The 27983-nt window shown below is 36.4% G+C and overlaps 1 protein-coding gene and 1 long non-coding RNA gene across 2 annotated transcripts in view; one reads left to right on the top strand and one right to left on the bottom strand.

Moving 5' to 3' along the window:
• Nucleotides 1–27983, bottom strand: part of LOC111000911 (collagen alpha chain CG42342) — a 294010-nt gene that overhangs the window by 212851 nt on the left and 53176 nt on the right. The window lies entirely within an intron of this gene.
• Nucleotides 20525–23035, top strand: LOC123689916. Its single transcript, XR_006750783.1, has 3 exons — nt 20525–20916; nt 22232–22530; nt 23011–23035. It is a non-coding gene; the product is annotated as an uncharacterized LOC123689916 (long non-coding RNA).

The raw sequence follows: 27983 nt of genomic DNA, 5'->3' as shown, positions 1-27983 counted from the left end.
AAGAAGTGCCAATTTTCATGCCATAACCATCACCAGAGAAAATAGAAAGAAAACTTAGGGGGTAAGCGTATTTAACGCGCTCATATAGTGAATGAAAATCCTTAGACCCAAATGTGTAAGGCACAGATTGCTGATCGATTAACTATTAAAAAACCAATGATTACAAATCAGATACATGAATCTGTTGTTGTCTAAAAGATTGTAGCGTCGATGGCGTTTTTGTTATACAAATAAGGAGGTTTAAAAACCTAATCAGAGACAACCCTTTAATGTATTATTATTATTTAGGTATGTGCTACACATTTCTGTATATGTTAAATGTTTATTTGGTAAGGCAAGGTTATCGTCAGCGTCCTGTGCCTGCCACATGCCGTCGACTTTTGGGCTTAAGGGAAACCGATTTTTTTACGATGTTTTCAGCGAATATTAAATGCGCACATGTAATAAAGTCCTTTGGTGCACAACCGGGATTGAACCTACGACCTCAGCCGTTACGAGTCGCACGATGAAGCCACTTTTTTTTTTTTTTTTTTTTTTTTTTCTTGGGGAAATGCTTTGCGCATACCCTTCCGCGGCGCGACTGCTTGGTGCAGAAGGATTATGTGGGACTCGCCATTGTGCATACCCACTAAAACCCCAAGGTGCCACCAACAATCGCCTTATGCGGGATGCGGTAACAGCAGAGCCTTATCCGCTTCCCAACACGCGATGCGGCGGTTGCGTCCGCCTCTTCCCGCCCATTGTTGGTTTGTGAGGATGCTTGACACAGCAAGCATCTTTCACAGACCGGGCCATACGCATTTACAAATAGCTAGGGGAGATCGGGTCCAGTACTTGCAGGGATGGGTCATCATCCCTTCTTTTAGACGCATGGACCCCTGCTCCCCGCTTAGGCACTTTTTAGGCGGCGAAAATTTGGTGAGCGCGTCGCGCGTTTATGCGACGGGCCTGCGGTTTTCTTCGCCGTCGCGGATGGGCATCGGGACAAAGCTCCCTGGTCCTTTCCGCCTCTTCTTTTATTTTCATGACCGCCTCGCAGAAATTATAAAATATTTTCCACGGGCCGTCATTTCTCGCGCTCACTAAAACCTTCAATACATTTGGAAGTGTTGCGTCCTCGCCCTGGAGTGCATCCAGCAACGGTCCCCTTTCCACGTCCCATGCTGGGCAGTCTCTCAGCGTATGCTGGGCGTCATCCGGGCTGTCTCCGACACAGTGGTGGCAGTTTGGTGCCTCTTCACACCCTACTACTCTGTGCAGATAACTACCGAAACATCCGTGTCCGGACAGGATCTGCACAAGACGATAGCTGAGCTGGCCCCAGCGCCTCCTTACCCAGTGTTGGAGCAGGGGTCTGAGGGCTTCTATAGTATATTTACCGGCAGTCGCTCCCGCCAGCTCCTTTTCCCACTCTGTTAGCATTTCTTGGGCTTCCAGGGCTCGCCAAGCGTTTATTTCTTCCAGTGTGGGGTTGCTTCCTCTTTCCCTGGTTTCGGCTCTCCGCCAATATACTTCGCTAAAAGCAACCGCGTCGAGATGCCAGGGTGCGGTACCGGCTATGACACACACTGCGTCATAGGACACAGTGCGGTACGCCCTCGCAACCCTGGCTGCGATCACTCGCTGCGACTGCCTGAGAATCGTGCGATTGTGCCTGGTAAGTTTGTCGGCCCATATTGGGCACCCGTAGAGTGCTTTCGCCCGGATCGCATTTGCGTAAAGGTGGCGACACCCCCCATTCGGCCCGCCGAGGTTCGGCATTATGCGCGAGAGCATGTTTGCGGTGGCGGTGAGCTTAGGGGCAAGTGCTGCGAAATGTGGTCTGAAAGTCCACCGTGGGTCGAGAATCAGCCCTAGGTATTTAAGCGTGGTACCAACCCGGATGACTACTCCACTGACAATTATGTCTGCGCCTTGGGGTGGAGCTTTTCTGTGTCCGTAGAAGCATATAGCTTCTGATTTCTGAAGGGCGACCTCGAGGCCGATCTTTTTGATTTCAGAAACCACCCGAGCTACTCCAGCTGTCGCTCGAAGGCGCGCCTCCTTAAAATCTTGTCCAATAGCGACCACGAGGGTGTCGTCTGCATAGCATATCGTTGACACTCCCGGAACCAGTTCCCCTCGCAGCACTCTATCGTAACCTATGTTCCAAAGGAGGGGGCCAAGAACCGAACCTTGTGGAACGCCGCACTTGATGAGGTGGCTCCCTATGCTATTTTGTTTCGGGAAGATGACACGACGGCCGTTAAGGTACGATGCTACACATCTTCTTATATGGGCCGGTAAGCCGTGGTGGCGCAGGCCATCCAGGATACAGTCCCAGGGTAAGGAATTGAAGGCGTTCGCAATGTCTAACGACACCGCTAGAACTACTCTGCCCCGTGACACCTGCTCCTCGCACACTCCTCGCAGTTGCGCAATTGCATCGATCGTTGACCTGTTTTTTCGGAAACCGAATTGAGCCTCATGTATGTTCGGTCCTATAGTTTCCAAATGGTTATAAATTCGGCCGGCAATGATACGCTCGAAAAGCTTACCGGCTTCATCTAGAAGAACTATAGGACGATACGCTGATGGTGACTCCGGAGGTTTTCCACCCTTTTTTAGAAGAACTAACAGACCTGTCTTCCATGTCGACGGAAAAAGGCCCCTTTTAAGACATTCCGTGAGGAGGTTTCGAAAGCGCATGTCAAGACCAGCGTCGAGGGCCAGAGCCAACACTCGTCCGTGCATGCCATCGGGGCCGGGTGCGGTCTTCTTAGAGGACATGCGTGCTATTGCCGTCTTAAGCTCCGAAGGAGACACTTCAGACACTATTTCTCCGTGGTCCAAGGTCGTATCATGTGGGGTGCTCGAGGCGTCACGTTTAGGAAAGAGTTCTGTCACCACTGTACTGAGCAGTTCCGGCTCCATGTGTGTCGTGAGGGGTGGGGCTCGCGAGCGTAGCTTGTTTGTAACTATTTGGTACGGGCGCCCCCATGGATCCCGCTCGAGAGTGTCCAGCAGTTCTTGCCATGCTTTCTTTTTTGCTTCGGCGATACCTGTTCGCAGCGCCAGTTTTGCAGCTCGGTATGCGCTATATGCTTGCCGTTCCTCTACTGCGCGAATGGGTCGCCTTCTGCGAGTCCTCGTGTAGCCTCGGCGAGCTGCAACACAAGCAAACCGCAACTGGGCGAGTTCTGCCGACCACCAGAATACACTGGTCCGGTGAGGTCCAGGGCGGCTTCTTCGCATCGCAGCATCCGCGATGTTCGTCAGTGCGCCACGAAACCACTCTGCTTCTTTTTCAGGCTCTACGGAGGCTGGGCTGGGGCACCAGGCCTGCACAATCGTTGCCAACTCCGCCTGCTCCTTGTTCAGACTCTTAAGTGCCCATTTTGGGCCCAGTTCTGTCGAAACCGGAACAGGATTTGCCGACGGAGGGAGGATGCAGAAACGGATATACCGGTGGTCCGAAAGCGTCTCAACCTCCGTCAGGACCTCCCAGTCCTGGATACAGCATGAGAGTTGGGTGCTCGTGAACGTGACATCCACAATCGACTCACCATTTGCTCGAACACACGTAGCATCAGAGCCTTTGTTAGCCACTACCATACAGTGCGCTGCTGCCCAATCCATCAACGCATTTCCCCGTGGCCTGGTCACCGGCGAACCCCAGGCCGCGGACTTCGCGTTCAGATCCCCAGCGATGACTAAATGTCTCGGGTGACTCCATTGCACCAGGGTTTCCAGTTCGTTTAGGAAGGCCTCAAATTCAGCTAGGGAGCGATTGGGGGAGAAGTAAGTGCTCACGATACACATGTCGCTACCCAACTTTGCTGCCACATAGCCGTGGCCTTTTCGGACTGGGCCAATGTAGGGAGAGCTGTCTGCCGGAGTAACGATAATTGCGGCCAGACCGTCGAGGTCGCCAATGCAGTTCGTTTTTTCGGGTATTGAGTAAGGCTCGGAAATAATGCCAATGTTGATGTTCCACTGCGCCAGACTCTGGTACAGTAGGTCTTGCGCAGCAGCGCAATGGTTTAAGTTGCTCTGGAGAATCCGTAAGGCCATGATAATTTACTGCGGTTTAAATAACCTCCATGCGCGCATTGTTACGCGGAGACTTTGCGGGCGACTTCTTTTTAAGTGAAGGGTGGCGTCTGGAAAATTTCACACTGGGAGCCGTGCAACTATTTCCCCCTAGCCTGTGATCCGCTTTCCTACCGGCCTCGTCGCAGAGTAGGCACTTGGGTTTTGCACTGCAGGAGGCTGCTCTATGGTCTGCTTGACCGCAGCGAAAACATAGTTGGCTACGATCAGTGTCGGACATGCAGCGGCTAGCTACGTGCCCGACTTGTAGGCATCGATAGCACCGTAGCTCTCTTGGCTTTGCAACACTAATATTTGCCGCCACCCAGCCGACGAGGAATCTCCCCGCTAAGAGTTTCTTAGTGGCCGTTATCGGGCAGTTAACCCAGGCTGCACCAAGACCCGATCTGTCCTGCCGTACGTTGCTGATCCTAATTTGATCAGCCAGGCACTCTCCTTCTCCGATGAAGCCACTTGGCTAACTTCGCAAAATAAGGAGGATAGAATTGAAGTAAATACAACAAAACACTAGACAACTCGTCTCTTAAAAGATAATAAAATATTTAAAACGTAAAAATATCGTTTTAAATTCAATGAGGTACTTAAATTCACAGTCGCATCATAAAGTTTTAGTAATTCAAATGTTTTATTTCTCAGTCCGCTATATAATTTAGTTTAGCATCAAAAGTCTGAAATATACAGCAAGTATTTGCGATTTAACTTAACATAAACAGTCATGATAAATGTCACTTTGGATTAGTACCACGTCACCATTTCAATTTATTTCCTCATTAAAGTGAAAACGTGGCCTTTTAACTAAATCCAGGTGTTCATTGAAAGCTTTTGTCTTAACAGATAACTTATTATCTTCTGAGTCTGAGCGATATTTATCAAAGGAGCTTAATTCAACTCAAAAGACGGATGGCTTAGAGGGAACTGTGTAATTTTGATATTGTTTTGCTTCGAGCTACGTAATCCAAGCTAATCAAAAATTAAATTCGCGAAATTAAAATTTTGATACTTGTAAATGTTTTTACGAAATTTTGCGAATATCAAAACAGGACTTTTTTACTAACAAATATTGTATTTGTATAATTAAAGTTGGATTTTTTACGCAATAACATTGCTGTGAAGTGAATAATGAAAAATTACTTTATTTTATATTTGCTAATACGTGCAACCACTGCATTGCACTGCTCAATAAAAAAAAACGTTGTTAAGTTCCTATTTCAAACCTTACTAATTGAATCTATAATTGGAAGAGAATATTTTTATATTTTGTAATAAATACTGTAGTTACCTTAGTGACTTAGTGAACTTTAACAAATAAATAAATACAGATATTAAAGAGAACACAAATAAAACTATATTAAATGTATAATTTGTTGCGACAATATAAAAAATATATACATTAATTGAATTTTTTTATGAGCAATATTTAACTTTTCAAAACATATGTTAATTCTAGTTCATGAACAAAGAGAAGACGAAAAGAATTGGGCAACGTTAAGTAATCGCAACGCTTACAAAACTATTAAACAAAACATCTCGGAGCTAGGCATTAACGAGTTAGGAGGAATTTGCATAAATTTGCGTTAAGTAAATGGGCTCCCCTGACAAGTTTAATCTTGTCTTAAGAATTTATTGTCTCCGGAACCTTTGCATTGGCTGAATAAATATTTGGTTTTGTACTGAGTCGTGAGGAAGCCACGCCGCGCAGGATATTGTCTCTCTGCTAACAATTATTGCAACCAGGCGACTGGCGACCGCCATAATTCGTCACGCTAGCGGCTTCACTATGGCCGCTATTAAGGATTTAATAGTTTATTTCTCATTAATCAAAGAGAGTTTATGAGAGAATATGAAATAGAGAATCTAAAAAAACACATTAGAATTTATACTTCACTAATGAGGGTAAAAATTTTATCGGAAATTTTATTTTACGTTTGTAGAAAAAACGACACTAACAATAGAAAAAATGTATTTACATGCAATGTTTTATTATAACGCATTATCTAGTTAAACAAAAATATTTCTACACAATAAAAGAAATATAGATTTTTTTATTTTATATTAAAACTTTCACGTTCACTTTTCTGAGTTCAGGGTGTCGGTTTTTTGTGAATTTGTGCACGCATCGTAAATATTTACTCTCATCTCATTATCTCATTTACTCACCCTTAATACGTCAAAAGAGGTATACTTAACTTCATAAATGAAAAATATGTTTAATAGTTTTATTTAGGTAAAGAGCGAATAAGATTGCATTATTCATATTAAATTTAATTTTATAAAGAGGAATTAATGGTATTTTTGAAAACATTAAAGCAAGTAAGTATGTCAGCTGGGTGCAGCTAAGACGCTAATCAATAAAATCAAGGCAAGACCAGACATATGAAATTTATTTTAACATTGAAGATTTGAAATCGCCTGTCCGCTGAATTAAATCGTTATCCAACTCTATGAATGAATCGTCAACTATTTTCATGCTAAAACGCTCGACTCAAAAACTTTATAGACGTTATTCTACTGATATTTTCATTAGGATCGCTGGTATACAATTTGCATAATTACACTTTGAGCTCGACGTTATCAGAGGGATATAATATCATTAATAGTTGGATCACGTATCAACATTCGATATGCAACGCGTATGTACAACTTCTCTTGGCTTTCTTGGAGTTCGCTGCGAACAGATGCATAACATTGTTGATTTTATTTGCTTTTTCTTGAAATATAAGTTTGGCACGTGATACTGCTTTTGCAGCTTGTTATTAATACAAATGTTCCATTGTTAATATAACAAGGAAGGCGTAGAAAGTTCTCTCTATAAAGCTTTCTCCTGTAAGGAGTGTTTTGTCAAGTATTTGAATTCAGTATAATATATATTAAAGTCAAACGGGCAGAAAGCTCAACTGATGTTTGTGATATACTGCACATGGACACTCTCAATGCTAGTCAGAAAGAGTTAGAATGTTTTAAGAATTTGTGCGCTCTTCCTTGAAGTAATTAATATGTTTATGAAAGCTAGCCAATGCTCGGCACACTGATACATTAACATAATATACAATTTATAATGTGACCTTTAGTTAAATATAACATACACGTAGAGATAATAAATAAAACATTTAGATTATGAAACCTAAACGAAAATCGATTCTATATCTATATAAATATACTATATAATATAGGTAGCCCTGCATATGCTAGAACTAGCTCGTTTATCAAAGTTTTAGACAAAACGCGTTCTTCTGAAAGAAGAGACAAATGGAATGAGATTTGAATAACGCTATTTTGTTTAATATTCACTTAATTTTTAACGAAAAATACAATTTGTATATCCGTAGAGAGCGCTTCCTTCAAATTAGCGGCGAAACGGTCCCAGGTCAATCCGTTGTTAAGTGACTAACGAAATAAACTGTCACTTCCACGTTCATATGTAGATGAAGTGTAGGGCTACCACTGAGCTATTATTAACAAATATTTTGAGTAATAAGAGCTATAGTTGATTAAATCAAGATAAGCCATACTTATACGCATAAGACAGCTGTCCATGACGGTTGGTAAGATCCTAACAAAATGTGAATATGATCACGTTATTAGGAGAGCAGCGATTGACTAGAAGAAGAATAAAGAATTGTATTAGTAATGACGAAGAAAACTGGACGGTTTGGTGAGCCAGTTTTTTATGAAAATCTTCATTAATGAAGAACACGAATAAATCTAATTCTGATATACTTAACGAAACTATACAACAATAAACAGTTAATTGAAATTATATTTATAACTTAATAAATATAGTAATTTAATATCCTCAGCTTTTATGAATTGTTCTGAATTTTTTTTTAATTATATAAAAATATACGGTAGAGACATGCCATTATGTAGTCTTGATTAATCTATGAAGACTTTATTACTTTCTGTTCGTAAATTCCAATCAATATATGAGAAAAACGTTTAAAGCTTCAGACTGAATTAGAATACAATTTCTCCAATAAAGCGAATTGAAGCGATAGAAATTTCAACTAAATATCCTAAGTAATTTCGTTTCTGACTAAGTTATACTTTGAAATACAAATGCTATTGATTGCTGATACGGTATCGCTCATAATGCGTAAAAAATTTAATACGACATTATGAAATTATGGCCATTAGGAGAAAGATTTGTAAACACTTGATGATGACGCTTGAGAAGGATCATTCGATGATGAGTAATAAGTAAAAGGGAATTGTAAATAATTGTATAATGTCATTGTTAGTACACCTTAATTGTCGTACATGAGGTGCAATTCATTTTAAATATTATTTTAAAATAACTGTTAATTGTATTTTGTTTTTGTGTCTGATTTTATTTTGTAAAATTAATATATTTGACAAAAACCGTTTGTTTCTTACTTGTATAAAACGAGTACCAAGTAGTAAGTTACTTGTATAAGTATACCTATACTGTTAAAGTGTTTTCATTTGTTTGAAGTCTCTTTTTTATATTTCCACAACAAAATGGTATTTCTATATTTCATATTTTCCTCTATTAATAAATAGACTGTAAATAACTTGAATAAACAACGTATATTATTATTACTATACTAATGTATGTTCTATATATATATATATATATATATAATATTACCTAATCGACGGTTATTGCTTTAGCTGAAGGAGTAAGTAAGTATTTGTAGGAGTTCAACGCTTCCGTATACCCTTATCAGATTTCATTAGCACAGCAAGTCATAGACAAACTGATAGCACGCTTGCACCAGTTTAGATACAGATAATGTAGCCGCAAGACACCAACGATAATTGCTCAGCTCTTGAAATTCAGCCACTGAATTGTATAGAAACAAAGCAGCTACCATGACCATTGAATTCTTGTACATTGAAATAGATCTTATTTTGCTAAACTTAGAGTTTATTTTACAATGTTGTACTGTGCTGTTGTGAGACATGCTTTGAGCGTGCTAACCCCGCAGATCGGATAAGTCGCTCCGTCACTCCCCCGAGAACGATGCACCGAATTAATATTATTTTAATGGTTCTTTCCGCTCATAAATATGTCTTATCTTTATGCTCAAGAGGAAACAAAGATTTATCAAATTTTTCTCTACACTATAAATTTTAAATTATTTTCTTTCTTTCTTCTATTTCAATGAATTTATGTATGGAAGTATACGCTGCGAGAATCGATAAGTTGATATCTCCACGCATATGTAAGAGATTCTTCTATAACTGGTGCCTTTTCTCTTCATACACTGGAATTATAAATTTTCTTACTAAGTCTGAAGTTGAGCTAGAAATAGAATTTCTGTAAAGCATGCGGAAATTCGATTATTGGTAATAAAATAACATTTTTCATTATGTCAATCTTTATTTGTTTTCCTAATTACTTTTATACGTCTATGTTTAGTTTTGTGTGTGAATTTCTTTCTCTATTGGGATAGTATTGTGTATTTTTTGTTAAAAAAAATATTTTTAAATTATTAAAATAAGAAATATTTTTAAAAAATTAAAATTATTACCCGCCGGTATCAGCCCTGTTTTATAGCAGTAGCTTCCTGTCTATCTATAAATATGTTCAATATATTATTTCGAACGATTTCATTTTAAAAACGCCGTTTATCTATTCCTACTATAAAAATAGAAGCGAATTTGTATATAAATTTTACCACGCCCTAACTATTATTTCCTGGCTCTATCCGCAGCGAAATTAAAAAAAACCATCAAGACATTACAAAAAAAAACAAATGACGAGCAAGTAGTATTGTATAAAACTATATATAAAATACGTATAACTCACTTTTATAGAATATGGGGCAAGCGGGCAGGGATCATCTAATGTTAATATAGATGCGGAAACTCAATGCCAGGGTCTCGCGAGAGCGTTGCCGACCTTTGGATCGGTACGCTCTTTTCTTGACACCGTCTAATCGAAATGCTTCGTCCTTAAGTCGAAATGACTCAACTTCACATGGATCATTAGGAACACATGCCTTATTAATTATTTATTTATTTAAAGGGCTTACGAGCAGGTCTGTAGAGGTCGAGCATTCAAACCACAGCTGAACACTAACACACACTTCGCGCGGTACACTTAGTAATCAATTCATATCTACAATGACAGAAGACTGATCATCTTGATTGTTTGTTTGTAATATTCAAAATGCAAATATCTATAGAGAAAATACAGAAGCCACTTTTAGATAAAATTTAAATGTAATTACTAACTATTGAACATCAGACTCATAAAGCGTCAGTATAAAAGGAATATAACGATAAAATAGTGGAAGTAGGAGGCGTTGATACAAATCCGCAATTTATCAAACGCGTTTGCTGTCTTTGATGAAACAGGGCCTTGCCAATTACAATTAATTTAATTCTGAAATCCATTCATATTATAACTGTCTAAGGTACCAGTTGTATGTTATTGACCGAACTGTTGCTAATTTGTTAAATTGATTTCATGACATGCAAAAATTTCACATGAAGAACTTTTGTCCATGTAACAAGCTACAAAGATCCAAGGAAGAGTGCATCAAATAGCTAGTTCTTTCTAGCGTCTTTATCCTTCTGTGTTACATTTTTCTTTTGTTATATACACATACCCAGGTTATGAAACAATTCATTATAAAGATATCGGCTTAATAATGTAGCATAGTACTAATTAATCCCCGAATTCATACAAATCTAATTTAAAAGCGCCGTTTCCACTCATACTTATCCGCCTCATCACAGCGTTTAAACAATTCGAGAGGAGACAAAACGATGCAGTTAAAATGTGAAAAATTTTTAAGTTATGCAAACCAGTTCTTGTTTTAATATAAATTATTCATTTATTATATATATTTCATTCCACATATGTTTTGCTATATATATATACAATAGACCACAGGCTGTTAGGCTTTTTTATACTTGGGCGGTAGCGGTTCTATCAAGGTGACCCTGATCGTTGGTACCATAAATAACATTTAACAAATTTGAAAGGTATCTTGAACGTACTATAGTCCCAGCTATTGAAGTATTACCCACCCACTCACACACACACTCACTCATACAGGTAATGTAAGGTAAGGTAGGTGGGCTCAGTTTCCGCAAACTAGACTCGAAATTCACTCACTCATACAGTAATGATATCGGTTTAAAAAAATGAGATAAATTGTTGAATAAAATCAAAATTGGAACAAAAAAAACATATTTTTAAAATAAATAATTGAAAAATATTACACTAATAAAATCTAATTAATAACTTATATCAAATTACTTGTCGACCACAGCCCTGTTCAAAGGCTATTTTTACATCGATTCAGATACGTCATTAGTACCAGATAGATTAACAAGACGGATGGCAGTGCGCAGGAATGCCTAATCTTTGGCTTTGATGAGGATTCTCTACATTTAATATACAGTTTACGTCTCTTCTGAACAAGATTTACAGGAGCTCCTATTTAAATTTGATTCAGGTTTATTTAATAGAATCATCATTTTTATGTTTGTTAATAGAAGATTAACTAAGAACTAGTAACTTTGTTGTAAAGAAATCTCCTCTATAACGCGGAGATATCTCTAGTTATAATTCCATAGTGTCGTTTCAATTGTGTTTTATAAAAATTAAATTCAATAAATTTATTAAATTCGTGTTGCTAGTTTTGAAATTGTAAATAACTTTTTTAAGTAAATACTCCTACAACGCGATGTCTTATAACGCAGTAGTACCGGATCGAATACGTTAACGTTGCACACGTCTGAAAAAAAAGAATCTCATTGATTAATATACATCATAGTCTAAACCACTTGAACACAAAAAAAAATACGAAAACCAGCCCGGAGTTAATTACAAACTCACAGATGATTATATAGATAAATATTTGATAAATGAAATTTAATATTAATCAATCACATACATAGTCATATGCTCTTCACAGTCCTCGAAAGGGGTTTTAAATCATTGTCAAATATTAGTGGGTCAATAGTGAGACACAGGTTATTCACCTTAATATATGGTGACTTTAATAAGTTAGAAAGAGATCGAGACGTTTAAATCAATTATAAAACTAACAAATATCTTACAAAACCATTTACGTCTCTATAATACGATTTACTTCGACCATTTCAATACAATTGAGTTGCGACTTGCGGTGTAAGAATCTAATTTTACGCTGACTCGATTCTTGTAATTGCACGACACCGACACCTAGTAATACGACCCTGAAGATACCGCCCTAACAACTGTCAGTCGCAGCTTCCTCTGTCGCAATTGATTGTCAATCAAACGGAAAATATGTAGTACAAAAATAGTACTCTCGCTATTACCGCTGCAACTTTGCCGCCATTAACATGGAGTGTTACAATTGTATGGATTAATACCTACAGCTGAGTTTCATCATCAGACATTTCAGCAGAATACGAATTGTGGAACCGGCTTCTCGTCTAATTTCCGAACCAATACTACTTACACCCGTACCCAATAATTAATCCACAATCTCAGATTGAAAACAATCTTAAGATAATGAACTCTGTGCCTAGTTGACAGTTCAACTGTGCCAATAAATATCCTATATACCTATTGGCACAGTCGCACTGTCATTTTTACACAAAGTTCTATCTACATACACCAATCCTACTTATCACGGATAGCTTGTATCGACAGAAGCAGCTTGTACTAAGAAATCATGTTGAGATCGCAGTAGTTATGCTTTTAGTATACAATTATTTGGCAAAGGTTTCTGTAAAGAAAAACGATTTGTAACAAAAGAAGCGGAAAACATGCACAAATCGTATTTATGTAGGATTTATCGCTCAACCAGTAAAATGTATTTTGGGACCAACAAAATAACGCGGTATAATAAAAAATATACTCTTTGCGAGATAGTCCCGATTATATCGGTATAAATCTTGGATTAGAAATGCGAGCTATGACTATGACAAATAATAGCAATCTTACCCTAACTCTGTGATTAACATTGTTATTAACAGTAGGTATTTGAGTTTTTTATCTGTAAGACCTGTATTCAAAGACGTCATTCAGATATTGACAGTTTTATATACTACTACTACACACATTTTGTTTTTATCATTAGTAAAAATTGATAATTAAAAGATAATATTAAAAAAATATATTTACCGTGTATTTAAGTGAATTAGTACTTATAAGTAAAATAATTAATGTAGTGATTTGTGAAATTGAAAAATTGAAAAAAGCTTAGTCGATCATCGACTGATTGGCATAGAAGTGTTCGTCTCGCAGAAATACAAACGATACCAACAGACACGATTTTTAAATCATGCAAAAATGACGAAACAAATTAGGCTTATAGTTTTATTTAAACCTATATAGTTATAATGTACCAAATTATCAAGTACATAATAAAAGAAGGTGATTAGTTTTTCTCTCTACTTGGTTTTATTTAGAACATACGGGGTATAATTAAACGCCAAATGCCTCGGGGGTTGTAGACATTTGAACATATTCAGAAATAACACCTGTATTTTTACTCTGCACAATGAAAATGGAGATAAGAAATAAAATGATAAAGTATTCTTTTTAATGTTTTACGTGCAGAGCTGTACCTAATAATTTTTCTAAGTTATTTTCAAGTTATTGTTATTTTTATATATGTTTTTGACGAGTGTGGTGACGCCCTAATCCAGAGAAATAGAAAACGGATACTAATGGGAAAAAAACTTTTCATTGAATTCATAAAAATTCATTATTTTAATACGCCAGTTAAAATTCGTTTAAACAAGTATTATAAAGAAAAATATACATGTTTCCCAATGATAGTACTAATTGTCTGCCATTAGCTTTTCTCGTGTTTACCAACTACCGGCATCCGGATAGAGCGGGGCGTATCCGGGTGTACTCGGAACAAGCCCGGACTTCCTTAACCGCTCATTGTTTAATGCGTTTTAGCTATTAGCAAAACTGTTACTGTTTATGAACGTTGTGTGATGATACTGTAGCGTTGTGGAAGTAATCCTGAAATGAAGTCAATTGTTATTTCAAAAAGCAAGACATTAATACCATCTATAATCTTCTCCTTTCTGTGCAACTTCCACAGTCGCAATGTCAGTCCATGGTAGGAAAACGTTTTATTTAATTTTAATTATAGTTTATTTTTGTTTATTAATCATGTACTTCTTGTACACCCTCTGTAGGTGTTTCTTTATTTTTGTTCCATATTAGGGTTGCCTAGAAGATTACCCGTTGCCTAATAACTTACTTTTTTATAATAGGTATTTAAAATTATGTATATTATGGTTACGAAGTCTAAATAAGTAAATAAAAACATCATCGTTATTTTTTCTTCTACCAATACAATTTATCCTGGATTTCACCCATTATTATTAATTGAAGGAGATGGTAGCGGTTATGGCGGAACACGTGACACAAACACTAGCCTTTGATGCTCTGCATAAGTTTTGTAAATATTCAAAATATTAACTATCTTTATTAAGGTGCACATGAAAGTCACTTATCGTAAGTTGGATTGAAATGGAGTAAAGTCGTGACTACATTAATTGAATTTAAATAATATTTCACTCAAATGAGCCATTTACGGCCGTGCAGACACCTGGGCGGCGCCTGCAGCCGCGATTTTATCTACAGATACATTATTATCTTTGGGAGAGGTTAGTCCGTGACCAAATCGGACTAAAGGGGCGATAAAGGGATAAGGTTGAGACATATCATGTTATAAATATACTACATTTGGAATTTAATATATATATAGATGCTTTTATAAGTTCTTATAGTTAGTACCCTAAAGCTGAATGTATAATGAATACATCAAGCAACGGAAGTGGTTGCGTACCTGGGCCACATGTTACATGGCATTACTTCTGGCCCAGGAACTGGTGGTGTTACCACCTCATTCAATTAGTTATTATGGGTAAATCCAGACTAAAGAACATGTTGATACAATGATAAAATCATTGCTTCGTAACGTTAGGTTAGGTAGTGTGACTGCAGAAGAAGAGCTGCATCTAGTATCTGGAGACAGACGTCGAACCTCTAGAACTGAAGAGACCAAAAGAAGATCGAAGTCGAAACATGAGTTATGTTTGACTTGCATATGTTAGTCAAGGTTATTTGAAGTTATCTTCTTGTTTTGACTTCCTTTCAGAATTTCCTTGTTTCCAGTATTTCTTCCAAGTAACATATAATATATATTTCAAGTATATAAAAATTCCTAGCTTAATATGAATATTTTTTTTATTACACAGTAAACCTAATAATAAGAAGAGCGATATAGTACTATGGAAATTGGAAACACATATTGAAATGCTATGTGCAACACTATTAACGTCGTGTAGGTTTAATTATCTTAAATTACTCGTTGTGAGATACACTCACAATGGAACACATAATTATGCAAAGGTCATATGCGCCCGCGCTGATATCGTGTCGAAATCCATTTAATTGTGTTCATATAGTGCTTATTGGTTAGGTGAGTGGCATTCCCAAAATTAATTCTTTTCGTCATAAGATTCAGTTCAAATTGTGCACCATATATTTATATATATGTATAAACCATATATACTACAAAGGTAATCAAGATCTCAACAACCATTTCGAAAAGGTAATCATTAATTTTTTTTCCAAGCTCGGCCTTTTTGTCTCTGCCTCCTAAATGCGAGTAAACATTCACCGATTTTTACCAGAGTGCTAATATAACAAATAATAAGTAAACAAAATATAATAATACAGCGAGGAAATGCTGCCAGCATCAACGATACACTGCTATAGGGACTATTCAAATTTGGTAATTTTATTTATATTATAATTTTATTATTAATATGTAGATTAAGAATATTGTAAATACTGTTGCTGTGTGTTGGAATTATAAAAAAATAAGTTATATTTATAATAAGATTTTAATTGTGTAAAAGTTTTTTTTTCTATTAAGACATTATAAAATACGTAGGTCAGAAATTCAGTTTCTTTGTTACATATAACGAAGCAATATTATATCGAATAACTATTGGTTTCGATGAATCATCGCACAATGTCAAGTTATCGAGTTAACAGTTTTCCCCCTAAGGGGTGGCGTGAGACCCGCCCGAGCCTTTGTTTGTAAGCTCTTCAATTATACAAATCTTTACCCCTACTTTATGCAGTAATTGAATTCACAATCGACAATAAGTACGTAAGGAGCTGTTACTATCACAAACTAAAAGATATTTCTGTTAGTACCAAAGGGATACCAGCGATTCTGTTTTACGTCATTTTTATATAAAATTATAGCAAAGAACACACGTTTGCTATGCACATGAATTAAATATGTAATAACAATTAAAAAATAAACTGAATAAATATGATGCAATGGACGGATACTAAGCTATCTGACAAACCTAATTAAAAATTTAAATATTGTCTCGTTATCTTTCCTTTAATTTACATTTTCAAAATACGTAACTATTAGATTTTAATCCTCAAATTTATTGCCTTTTGCCTGAGCAGATTGCGAGATGAAAATTCTTATGCAAATAAGGTGCACAATTTTCCCAAAAAACTATCAATACATATACGTATAACACATCCATATAATCTAATCAAATATAATTCTCATTTTGTTACGTTATATTTTATCTATTAAGAGTTCATTCGAGTAACCATAGTAGGAGACAGATAGTGAAATATAATAAGCATACTGTTGCATTCTTAAAGCGCGACTGACAGCCGACAGCGACGTCCGTAGGTTTATTACGAAGTAAAGTAGCGAATCGCACGATCTACTTATAGAATTATTCGATTTCAACTTTATTCGCTAGTATTAATGGTCATTATAAGCACGCGTACAGTTATGTAGAACTTTATTTTAAAGGCTTCTTCACAACCCTATCAAGGCTTGATTGACAGGCGACATTCATGACATTACGAATATGAAAATCCAATGTTAGCTTAGTTTCGTCCATGTCCCTCTGCATTTGCAGCATTTATATAAAAACTGAAGAGCGTGCCATAAGGATGCTATTGGCATCATAATGAGGGGAGTGAGTCATAACTAGCATTTCTATTTTGTAACGTAATACAGTCCGAGTCACTTGAATAGCCTCACCCCTAAATTTTGTAATTTCTGTATAAATATGAACTAATATTATTTTTATAATAGTATTAATTTGACTTCACGCGCAGTGCATTACGATACAAAACAAAACACGTATGAACCTGCACTGGAATACCGCGCCCCGCGTTGGTGCGACATTTTGTCCGCGTCACATGATTAGCCTCAGTGCTATTCGAACATTACTCGCATGCGTTTGTTTTGGTTTTTTGGTAGCAATTCTTTATTTAAGCGTCGAATATTACGTATATATTTTTTTCGAAGTCTTATTCAATCGTTTAGCTATCATGGGTCGTGGTCGAAAATTAACTGAAATCGAAAGAGAAAAAGTGAATTTTTATTTGGATCAAATCACTATCTCACCGTGAAATTGCAATAAAAATTGGTCGCAGTCCTAAAGTAGTTAATAATTATGTGAAAAATAAAGAAAACTATGGAAAAAACTATAAAGGTCGTACAAAATAGGCTACGTCGTCAAGTGAACGTCGGCTTATTTTACGTGCAGCATCTAATTCTTCCAAGACAGCGCGACAAATTGCGAATGAAGTAAACACCAGCGCATCACTGTCTACCGTGCGACGCATTATAAAGTCATCACCATACCTTAAACGGCAGAAAATCAAGAGGAAACCTCATTTGCGCGATCAACATCAAAATGCTCGATTGTTATTTGCTAAAATACATATGTCTTGGACAAATCAATGGCATAATGTTATTTTTGGTGATGAAAAAAAATTCAATTTAGATGGTCCAGATGGCTATTCATATTATTTTCACGATCTAAGAAAAGAAGAGCGGGTGTTATCACGTCGTCATTTGGGAGGTCGCTCAGTAATGGTATGGGGGGCGGTTTCTTATAAGGGGCCTATTCCAATTTCAATTTTCCGACTCAAACAAATTCAGCATTGTATACTAATCTATTAGAAGAAAAGAAAAAAAATATTTTTAATATTTTAACACTAGAAAGACGGGAGCAGTCATTTGACTGTCAATTTGAATTTAATGTTGAATAATTCACAAACTATTTGACGTAACGTTTTGAAACTTTGTGACTTTTATTAATATTAGTAGTTAAATGAAACTATGTATCAAAATAACTCACATCGCTTTTGTTTATTATTTAAAATCTTGATATACCGACAAAGACGGCGGCAGTCATTTGACGGCTGAGATCCGATAAGTGTTTATAAGTTTCAAGTTTAAGTTTTTAAAAGTTTCTGAGCTTCAAGGTCTTATCACCTCTACCGATGGTACGTCGTGGTCACTTGAACTAGACAAATTTGCACTAATATCAGAAGTTTGGAAGAAATTTATTGAGAACTGCTTATCATGTTACAAGCCAGGAGAAAATTTTACAGTAGACGAACAACTGTTTTCTACTAAGGTTACATGCAGGTTTCTTCATTACATTGCTAACAAGCCTGATAAGTTTGGAATAAAATTTCTTGCTTGTGTCGATGTGGATTCAAAGTTTGTGCTCAACGGCTTTCCTTATTTAGGAAAGGACGAAAGCAGGCCACAAAACGAAAGCCTTGGTGAATCCGTTGTTATGCGTCTCGTGGAACCTTTTGCAAATACTGGCCGAAATATAACTACTGACAACTTCTTTACATCGATAAGCTTGGTAAATAACTTGCTCGCAAAACGCACTACGATTGTAGGAACTATGAACAGGGCACTACGAAAGATTCCACCTTACGTCAAATTACTTCATATGATTTTGTTTGAAACAAAAATCCTGAAATCCGATAGATGTACACTCACAATTTATCAAGGAAAACGAAAAAAGAACGTGTTATTCCTTAGCACGTTACATAACAATGTTGAAATAGACTCCAATCACCCTAAGAAAAAGCCAAAAACTGTGCCTGTTTACAATGCTACCAAGTACGGCGTGGATGTGGCTTACCAGATGGCATAAAATCATAGTGTTAAAGCAGCATCTCGAAGGTGGCCGTACATTTTTTCAATTCTTCTCGATCTTCCACTCAAAATCCGGAAACTCGGAAAATGTTATGTACAAAAGTGCAAAAATAAAACTAATAAAGACACTTGTAAAAAGCCACTTAGCGGCTCTTGTAATGTAAAGAAAATGTTAAAATGTAAAATATGTGTATAAATATTATAATTAATCATATATCAAACCCTGTTTTATTACTATAGTCACCATTTTTAACAGCTAAAATAATAAAAAAAGGTTTAATATATTGGAGGAGTCATTTGACCGGTCGCCGTCTTTGTAGGTAGATAGATTTTCCCGTCTTTCTAGTGTTAAAACACCGGAACTGGATTTTCCAACACGATAATGCCTCTATACATGCGTCACAGGAAACAAAAGCTTGGTTTCAAAAAAGTAAAATTGAAGTTTTAGATTGGCCATCGAACTCTCCGGACTTGAATATTATGGAAAATATTTGGGGCTATCTATCTCGCCAGATATTTGCCGGTGGACGCCAGTTTAATAGCAGCGAAGATCTTGAACAAGAATTTCATAAAAATTGGAATAATTTGGATCAAAATTACATTCATTCATTATATAAGTCTATTTCCGAACGTATTTTTTAAAAGCAATGGAAAGTATACAAAGTATTAAAAACAAATTATAGCCTTATTTATTTGTGTTTTCTTTCACTGATGCTATTCAAGTGACGCACCATTTTCACTAATTTAGTGTACAGTTAGTACTATTTATTTATCTTATTTTTACTTTTTATGATTAAGATATAGTACGATGCTAATGAAGTTTACTTATAAAGTAAAACAGGCAATATTGAATATACAACAGAATTTACATTAATTTTGGGGGTGAGGCTATTCAAGTGACTCGGACTGTAAGTCTGCCACCATCAGATTACCACCTTTTATATACCATTCCATATTGTCTGTTGACGTCTAACCCCTATTGTCATTTGCTAATACGCTGTCTGGGGTTACCGTTGATTGACACTAATCACTACTTATTTTCCTTAGTAAATAATGGTTAAAATTGTCTGTGCTGTACCGGTATTATTTATAGAACATTACCAATAAATCTGTATAAGAAATAAATACATTATGAAGTTAAAACTTTAAAGGGAATTGTAAGAAGTATTAATATATAATAAGCTGTAAAAAGTCAAGTGACGTGTAGCAGTGGGGTATACTGGACTAAACTGGTTTTCAGGCTATATAAGCACGGCGCGCTGTATGGTCGGGTGCACTTCTTCGACGCTCGCACTAGATATAGGACGTTACTATTGTTGTTGAAATTGTGGTTAATTTCGTGTAATTTAATTTGGTTATTTTTAGTAATTTTATTTGTTAATTTCTTACTTCAGTAGTGGGATTCGTTCTCATTTCTGATTAGTTTAAATTAACGCCCACGTGGTTTTATTTTAGTCAGTTTAAAACGCGAGTGTTATACGTTTAATAAAAATAATGGAGGGTAGGCGGTGAACACGTAAAAAAAAGACGGTGTACCCGTCTCTGGGCTTGAAGAAACGTTACAGTCGATATTAAACCGTCAACCGACGCAAGCGACTGAGCTATGTCCACCGGTGGTGTCACCACAACTGTGCTCAGCAAAACCACCGCGAGGGGATCGGCCCTTTACACCGACATGCGCAACACCATCGGGTCTGCTGCTTTCTTCCGTAAGCGACACTCGTTACCACCTGGTACTGACGGTTCGCACAATGGTACTGAGAACGCTCCGGTGCCAAGTTCAAGCAGCGCATGAGAGTCAAGCACTGATCTGGTACTTAATCAGGTGACCGACAAACTAGTAAGTGCGTTGAGCACAATTCTGGTAAGATCTAACTCCAATTATATTTCTAATTTTGATCCGTCTTTCAAGTATTTCGATATATGGTGTGAGGAGGAAGACTGCGCGGTTGTCTAATTATTGGGATGACCGTGAGTGTGTATCTCTGATTCGATATTGTTTGAAAGGGGAGGCTAAAGTGTGGCTAAATGAGTGGCTTAGTAATGATAATAGTTGAGAGAATTTAAATAGCTTTTTCCGTAGCGAGTAGACATAGCAAATATTTTATTCGACGTAATGACAACAGACTCTGATAGTTATTTCACGTATTGCGTGTTGTACGAGGAATGAGTGAAGAGTTAATTGTTGTAGTAGTTATTTGGGGTATTAAGGACCCACAAGTTCGCGCCGTCGCGACTAGTGCTAATTTATCATCGGAAGGCTTAGTTAAATTCCTCTCATTATATACCAAGCCCCTAGAACCGCGCTCTATAATACAAAATCACGTTATAAGGCCAAATTTGCGAGATAATTCCCGAAAACGATATAATTTTCAGTCTAATATTAAATGTTTTTCATGTGGGGAAATTGGTCATATACAAATTTTGTGTCCAAAAAAAAAACTAACTGTGTGAAACCGCACCAGAGACCCAATCTACAAACAATTCAAGTTTAGATAAAAGGCAGTTCTCATATCAAAATTATTTGCCTATTTTGTAAGAAGGTAGGACATAAAACGGAGGACTGTTTTGTTCGACAGCGTTCCGAGTCGAGCGGTAGGCTAAATTAGTTACAGTTTACCGCCCTTATAAAATGTCGTATGATGAAAAATTACGCGTTAGAGATATCATAAAAGATGTGTTAAATCAATAAATAATTAGAGATAGAGATTTGTAAAGAAAAAAAGCGATTCAGATAGGCTTTGTGTCGACTTTAAACTTAAAACTCAAAGACAGTTAAAATACCCGCTTCCGTTAATTGAGGACCATATTGTTTGGCTAGGTAAAGCTACCTATTATATTTGCCTTGATATGGCTACTGGCTTTCACCAGATAAAATTAAATAAAAAAAATCGACACCACTCCCGAGATTCGTAACACCTGAGGGTCATTATGAGTACATAAAGATGCCATAAGAATTAGGTAATGCACAGGTTGTATATCAACGAATTATATCAAATACGTTACGATTTTACATAGATTAGGCAGAGTCCTTGTGTGTTGTAATTGTGTAAATGACGTATTATTACCTAGTAAAACAATAGAAGAGGGTTTAGGTACATTACATGATGTGTCAGAGATGGGGGTAAGGGTAAGGGCAGGCTTTTCCATTAATTTAAAAAAAAAAATGTTACTTTCAGACTACGGAGATCGAGTATCTATGCCGAGTCATTAGCAATGGTCAAGATATGAAGACATCGTGCTTTGCGAGGTTGACTCGCAAGGGTGTGCATTTCAATGGCGGCGATTTTGCATTTGTGCCAAGCTGTTGGTAAGCTAGACTCCTGTATGCGCGGACCATATGTGGTTTTAGCGACGTTGTCGCAGGACAGATATGAACTAAAATTAGTCGCTGGTTCTTATGGTAAAGCTGCCGCGGAATACATGTTGCCCTGGCGCGGGGAATGGACCCCTGATGTGTGTGCCGCATTCTTTGAGAGTAAGTAATTTTTACTTGCCTTTTCAAAACTTATGTATGTTAATAAATGTTTGAGAGAACTGTAATTTTATTAGGACTGCTTATCATATAGGTAGTACCTATTTTGGTAAAGACCTGCGGGAGTCTTGTGTGATAGTAATGGAGTCGCTCTTACTATCAATAGCAATGGATTCGCTCTTGCTTAGTGTGATGTACAGTAATGGAGTCGCTCTTACTGTTAAAGCAATGGAGTCGCTCTTGCTTAGTGTGATGTACAGTAATGGAGTCACTCTTACTGTTGAAAGCAATGGAGACGCTCTTGCTTAGTGTGATGTGCAGTAATGGAGTCACTCTTACTGTTGATAGCAATGGAGACGCTCTTGCTATGTAAAAAAAAAAAAAAATGAACTAATGTTGTGTCGAAAGTAATGGATGCGCTCTTACTTTCGATGAAGTTATGTTAATTTAACGTTATAATAACAAAAATCATGTAATTTTTAGGTGGCGCTGATGATGACGATAGTCCTTCACCACAACCACCGCACGTGATACAAGAGTCATCAGCAGGTCAAGTTTCAACATGCCAACCTGCCTATCATCACACGGGCGAGGACGCACCGTCGTCAGGAGAGGCCGAATAAGCTGTAAAAAGTCAAGTGACGTGTAGCAGTGGGGTATACTGGACTAAACTGGTTTTCAGGCTATATAAGCACGGCGCGCTGTATGGTCGGGTGCACTTCTTCGACGCTCGCACTAGATATAGGACGTTACTATTGTTGTTGAAATTGTGGTTAATTTCGTGTAATTTAATTTGGTTATTTTTAGTAATTTTATTTGTTAATTTCTTACTATATATTATATTCAATTGAATAATAAAAAAATTGGTTCTAATGTGTTTGAATGTTCATTGATTCAAAAAACTTTTAAGCCATCTAGATAATGAGTTATAAAAAATTACTGAGTGTAATAAAACTATTAATTTACGAGTGACCTGATAGAATCTAACTGCACGTTTTTAACTAAGTACTCATACATCTCTTTTTATGACAGCATAAGCGCAATTTATCAGAAAATGACAAAATAATGCATAAGTAAAAAGAAATGAGATAAAATTACTAGGTACCTAAACAAACATGGAAGTAAAACAAACATGGAAGTAAATTCAAAATTAAATGGTTGCATATTTGTTGGAAAGGATTATAACGAACAAATCACAATGAATCTGAAAAAAAAACCATCAGTTAAAACCCACCAGCTCATATTATTTTTAGCGTACTAAGCGCAAAAAACAAAAGCCAACAAATCACAAAACGCTATTAGGAACGAGAGCGAGATATAAGCGGCCGCCGCGCGAGGGCATCGCAAATTTACACTGCACTTCACTCCTCTACTTACTATTTCATACACAAACCACCAACACACAACTACACGAGTACCATGCAAATATCGCTTTTATGTCCATTAGTGTAAAGCACACAACTCCACAACCAAATAATGTTGATACAGCAAAACTGTCTTCGTATTTTACCATACGACTAAATGACATTTGCAGCTTCTAATATTCTACCTTTTACAACATAGAGGCGAGAACTGGAAAATCTTGGATTATTGTTATTTCATCTTTGTTTTCAATGGCACTCCTGCAAGTTGCTTTAATCACAAAGGATTATAATCTGTATTTGTTTAAAATAACAATTGAATTCTGGTCAAAATTCTGTCTGTAATGCCGAAGTGCAATGGGTGTTGATTTGTGAAATATGAAGATGGGATTTGAAATGAGTTAGTTTATAATATTTATTTCAGAACTTAAACTACATATTAATAATTAATAAAATATTTATAGAAGATAAAAATAAATTTAAAAAGTTTGGTCCTCCAGTATACCTTTAATGCTGGAAGCATTTCCTGGCTATATTACGAAACTTATTCGTTCAGCGAGGAATGGACCAACTCTAGGATCTCACTTAGTAGATGGTTTATTATATTTTATCTATGCTGTGATGGTTTATTGTATTTTAAAATGAACGTCCCGTCTTGAAATTAATAGGTTCGACACATTTACACGTCTGTTTTATTCATAAACTTAGTTCTGTGCCTGACATATAATGACGTGAATTAAAAAGACGTATTATTTAAATTCTATAAATCATTATTTCGTCTTTTTCTGTCATTTGTTGCATAAGCTGTCATAAAAAGAGACGGATGATTAGTAGTTAAAACTTTTTTTTTTTGGATAGGTTATTATCATTATGTATCTTAACAGGGCATAAAATTAAGTCAGGTCACTCGTAAAATAATAATTTAATTATCACAGTAACATTGTGTTAATTTTCTAGAAGGTTTAAAATTGTTTGAAAGCAAGAAACATTCAAACATACAATCCAAAGAGAAAATGCAACTCCTTAGTAATTGCGAAACTTAATTAGAAAAATCTAAGAAATACGACACAATCCCAAACTGAATGGCTTCATTTCGATGCTTTCAATGCGTGCTCAGCTAAGAAAGGCTGACCATAGAGTCGATTCAGAATTGAATCTATTCGCTCGAAACTATTGAAGTGAATAGTTCATTATAAAGATTTGAGACTTAGACGGTCTTGCTATACCACGATTAGGTATTTTGAGTTGCATACGCAGTATAGCTTTAATCGCAGTCAGAAGCTATATATATTGAATCAATCCTTAACAATGTAAACTAATTTTATTTAGACGCAGAAATTATAAACAATAAATATTGCACCATCATATATACATTTTTTTCTTTTTTTAAAGAATATACAATTGAAATTGTTGTTAATTATTTTTGGTTTTAAAATGTCAAACAGTTTTTGTCTGCTTACGTCCTAAGCTACGGATAATCATACGATTTTACAAGTTCATTGGAAAAACCCGCAAAAAGGCATCAATATTTTTGTAATTCCAAGAAACATACACTCACTTAGAACCTGTTGAATTACTGACCACCGTAATGACCATCCTCAGCCTAGAACGTATTGCTACGTTCTAAACCTACACAGACTTCTTTCTTTAGTTCGATGCCCTCTGCATACTATAGAAATTCAACCGCGCCCGCCTCGTACGGTTTAAGCACTCGCCCGGTACCGTTCAACCCTACCAAAGGCCGAGAATAAATCTAAAACTTACTCTCGAACCGAAAATCGAACCCAGTACCATAGCAGCAACATACAAAGACCGCTAGGCTGTAACCTGTCGAGAGTTTGCCAGCTTGTAGGCTCTTGCGTTTAAAAACCTCGTTTGGTTGATCAAGATTTTACGTATGACTTTGTTATATCTATTAAAAAAACTTAGTAGGGGAAAGCATGCATTTCGTTTGTAGGAAACCTTAGAAAACCTTAAAAGTTGGACGGTGTAACGAAGTAACATTCGCTTTCCAATCGAAGCTAAACGAACATTGTAAACAAGAGTGTAAAACTACTAATTGCTGTACAAACAAATATTCTTGTAACTTAACTCTTTGAGATTTTTTTATATTACTTTATTTTAAGTTATAATCATTATATTCTCGTCTACTTATACATTGCAGAGTTAAAACCAAAAACAACAAACAAGTATTCGAAATTTAAAATACAAAGCTCAGTTTGTCAAGGTTAGCGCATGCTCAGCCCATGGACTTGGCACTATAACAAAAAAATAAAAACATTATCTAGAAATCTTTAAACTTTAGGGTTGACACACTGATTTTTAAGAATTGTTTGCAGACAAAAAATTAAATGTTCATAGGTTAGGATTACTGGGCTATTGGTAAGTTATTTCTGGGGAACGATCTCTAAGCCTTTAAATAAAGAAATTATCGAGTGCTTATGTTAACGCTATTACTGACGTAATTGTATTATTAAACTCTGATGTTTCTTCTACTACCAAGTGGTCGCAGGAGATCAGAGTTAGTGGAAGAATATAATATAAAGTAATGAGTATAACTTTCTATTCTATTCTTCTATCCTATTCATGCCTGATAATTCACTTATTACTTTATACCACCACGAATCAAAAAAGATACGTGTGGCACTCGGGGACTGTCGCGATAAAGCTATTGCATAGCACTTTTTGTCAACCTATGCAATTATAATTGTTTATTTATTTTTTATTTATGCAGTATTTTTTTTCTTTTACATTAATTCAATGTACCAGACTCAGACTAACAAGCCTATATAGTCTGTCTCGTGTCTAACGCGTACCGGCCGCGTTTACGTTACGTTAACGTTACCGATCTCGTCAGAGAGATGTGACACGCAGTATGCGTTCTGTTCTGCTCTAATGCATATTGGGAGCACCTTTATTACGTCATAGTGTGTTAGGTTATTTTCGTTACGGAATTTCTTGATTCGGTCGCCGCGCTCATAGCCTGCGATCAAATCTATCCAATAGCTTAAAAAAAAATAACTATATACATTATAATTATTAATTCATTTCAGTTGAAAGTTGCTTCAACCCTATAAGACCAGATTTCGATTTAAGATACCAAAGAGGTAGACTTGTACAGATAATGACAAGATAAGCATAGGCTTAGACGTCCTTGACAGACAAACATGACGAATATATCTCTGTTCAGGGAAATTGATTTAGTTGTAGCTGGGTGTGACTTTAGCAATACACTAGCGGATTATGGGATAAGATCGGATTGTTTGAGCCGATGTTGAAACTTGACTGTGTGATTTACATAACAGAGTTTAGTTTATAACTGTATTTTTTTTATATATTGGAGTGGAGTATTACCATTTTTACGTTGACAAAACAAATATATCAACTTATAATGATAACAAATTTGAGATTGTTTTATTCTTTGTGTTTGTTTTCCGCGCCTTGTCCAATGTGTCGAGCGCAATGTATAATTTTATATAGCAAACAAATAGGAAATCTTATTTAGAATCGTAGGTGTTTACGTAATATGAAATAATACTAGTCTTTTTTTATATCTGAGGTGGAAATGCATTTGACCTCAAAAGTTACAGGGGTATACTATTGAGATACTGGGTGGGAAAGATAATGATGTGGATCGAGTGTCACATACCCCAATAGCAATACCAACTTAAACCACTGAGTAGTTCCTGAAAGCTGCGTTACAGAAGCTCCGGGGTCGCTATACTCAACGGCAAAATAATATTGTTGAGTGTGTTTTTGTTTAATTCGAATAGATATGGATTTAGTCCAATCACAGATGACTCGTTTATTTTACTTCACATAAAATCTTCCTCGTTATATTAAAAAATAGAAGAATACAAAGAGTGTTTTCCATACGTCACCGGGGCGGGTCGCAATAATTGTTATCACAATTGACCATAAATAACAATCAAGGGACATCTGTCTACATGTATTATGGCAGGATTTGCATACTTTTATGTTAAACGTTTAGAAAATTTGATTTGCTTTGTAACAGAGATTATATGCTAATTTGTTACTGCGGAACAACCATGTATGAGTTCTTAGTATTGTATTGTTTTGATATGTATAAATTTA

Source organism: Pieris rapae, chromosome 17, assembly GCF_905147795.1.
Source record: "Pieris rapae chromosome 17, ilPieRapa1.1, whole genome shotgun sequence".
Taxonomy (NCBI): Eukaryota; Metazoa; Arthropoda; class Insecta; order Lepidoptera; family Pieridae; genus Pieris; species Pieris rapae.
The sequence above is the reverse complement of the archived record's forward strand: the minus strand, read 5'-3'. Positions and strand labels throughout refer to the sequence as shown.